This window comes from Penaeus monodon, chromosome 37, assembly GCF_015228065.2.
Source record: "Penaeus monodon isolate SGIC_2016 chromosome 37, NSTDA_Pmon_1, whole genome shotgun sequence".
Taxonomy (NCBI): domain Eukaryota; kingdom Metazoa; phylum Arthropoda; class Malacostraca; order Decapoda; family Penaeidae; genus Penaeus; species Penaeus monodon.
The window spans coordinates 9083587-9086086 of NC_051422.1; the positions used below are offsets into that span (position 1 = coordinate 9083587).

General features: G+C 39.3%; 1 long non-coding RNA gene across 1 annotated transcript in view; it reads left to right on the forward strand.

Moving 5' to 3' along the window:
- LOC119596366 overlaps positions 1-2500 on the forward strand; it is an 80104-nt gene that overhangs the window by 19583 nt on the left and 58021 nt on the right. Inside the window, exon 2 of the long non-coding RNA XR_005230757.1 lies at positions 434-530. This is a non-coding gene — a long non-coding RNA (uncharacterized LOC119596366). The remainder of the gene's footprint in view (positions 1-433; positions 531-2500) is intronic.

Here is a 2500-nt window from a genome sequence, read left to right on the forward strand (position 1 = left end):
TTTTACATTAATGGGATATTGTACAAGGAAGAACCTTTTATCTGGTATCATTTCCAGAATCATAAAGTGTGGGATTGTGTGATCCAAACCACAAGATTTTGTTAAGTAAGAATTATTAAATATTTTTTTTGCATTCAGAGATAATATTGTAATCTATTGGGAAGTGTAAATGTTTTGTGAGGGGATAATCTTGTTTAATGGATTTGCACAAGCAAATTGTCTGTGGTATATTTTTTGTGACGCCAGCTGTCGGGTCCATTTGCGCTAATTTGTGGTGGGATCGGGCTGTATCCTGTAATCTGATCAAAAGATTACAAACAAATTTTTTTTTTAAATACTGACAGTGTTTAGACTTTAATCGAAAATCTTATTACTGGAGGGCTGGTTGGAAACAATAACCATCACATTTATTATTTTTTTCTCTTTGTTGCAGGATGGATATAAAATTACCAGTAACTGGGTGATGGCCAGAAAATCCTGGCTGTTGATAGTGTTGTGGATGGCTGTTTCTCTTTCATCAGCAGACACAGGTTAGTACGTTTTAGGACATTTATCTTCTGTCTGCCGTGTTTCCTGTATTTCTGTTGTACGTACTGAGGTAATGCTCAAGACATTCCATTTTCAGTGGATTTTGTAGGATCTATTTCTTTCATCTGTAGCATATACCTAGAAATACTGCAGGCCTTCCATTCTGAGATAAGTTTATATTTGTATGTGCACTTGCAGAATCCTGTCATCAGAGTGCAAGGTTTTTTCCTTTCCTCTTGCATGGGTTAGTTTATGTGCTGTGCAGCCCTAATCCATTTTTATCTGTAGGCATAGATATCTCTCCACATACAGTGTTACTATGTTAATATTATGCATACTTCCATCTTTTTAAGATGTTTTATTTATTTTTATATATTTTTTTTTATTATCGGTACCATTATCATAATTTTAGTTGTTATTGTTAATGTTATTACTATCATCATCAATCATCAATCATCATCATTATCTCCACCATCACCCTCATCATTACTATCACATCATCGTCAGTGTCACCACCACTACCATCACATCATCATCACTATTGCTGTTCCTGCTGCAATTTTATTGTAATTATTATCATTGTGATAATGATGACGATCATTATTACAATGAAGACAATAATGATAATACTGATAATGATGGTGTTAATACTAAAGAAATTAAGTAATAGTTATGATGATTAAAAATAATGTGTATGATGACAGTTAAATTCATAAAATTGGCAATGATCAGAATAATTTTAATAATAATAGTAATAGATTATGACAATAATAATGATATACTCATCTTTCTTCTCATTATCAATGTTCTCTTCCTTTCATATTGTCAGCATGTTTTTTTTTTTTCTTTTTTTTCTTAATTGATTTCCTTCCTCTCTGATATGATTATAATTTGTAGCAAATGTAGAAAAAGAATGAATGAGTATGAATTACTAGAAGTTATTATACTGCATTTAGGTGCAAATAGGTACAAGTAATTCCTCATTAGACAAACAGAAACGCTTATAAACTATGCATACATTAACATACCCTGAAACCATATATATGTATATATGCAGTAGAAGTAGGAATAAGTATGTCATGTAACGTGGGGTGAGTGGAACTGAAGTGAGGGGAAATCAAGGTCCCACGACCCTGTTTGTGGACCTTGTGTGGGCATTAATTTTTGGGTAAAAGCAAGGGACAGGGGACAAGGGCAGGAGTGAGCTTAGGGGTAAGGCTAGGGGGTAAGAAGAAGAATATTTGGCAGAGGAGAAGGGGCAGAAATAATGGGTGCAGAAGTATAAGGTAAGGGCAAGGCCAAGAGCAAGGGTAGCAGTTGTGGATTTGGGCAGGGGGCATGAATATTTGGCAAGGAGAAGCAGCAGAATTATAAGGCCATGACAGGGACGTAATCGGGAGGAGCAGTATGAGGCTTGGGGGGTAGGGTATAAGACCAAGACAGGTACAGGAACAGGGGCAGCAATTTAGGATAGGAGTCAGGGGGCGCTGGGCATAGGGAGGGGGCAGAGGTGTAGGAGCACAACGGGGACAGAAGCAGGGAAAGTAGTGGGGTTAGGGCAGGATGGATGGGCATAGGTATAATGCCAGGTCAGGGTCAGGAGCAGGGACATCAGTGTGGGACAGTGGCAGAAGTGTAAGGCTAGGTCCTGGACCAGGGACAAGGGTAGAGACAAAACCAGGACCAGGGGCGAGGGACCAAGGTAGAGACAAAGCCAGGAGCAGGGACCAGGGTCCAGGGACAAAGAGAGAGAGAGAGAGAGAGAGAGAGAGAGAGAGAGAGAGAGAGAGAGAGAGAGAGAGAGAGAGAGAGAGAGAGAGAGAGAGGGAGAGGGAGAGGAATAAATTAATCCTGGCCCCGTTGGCTCGAACAAGAGAAGCATTAGAGCAATTGGTCCGAGGCTTCAGAGATGCACATTGCCAAGGTGTGTGTAGCCAGAGGGGAAGTACAGCGATTGTGCGAGAGAACGCGC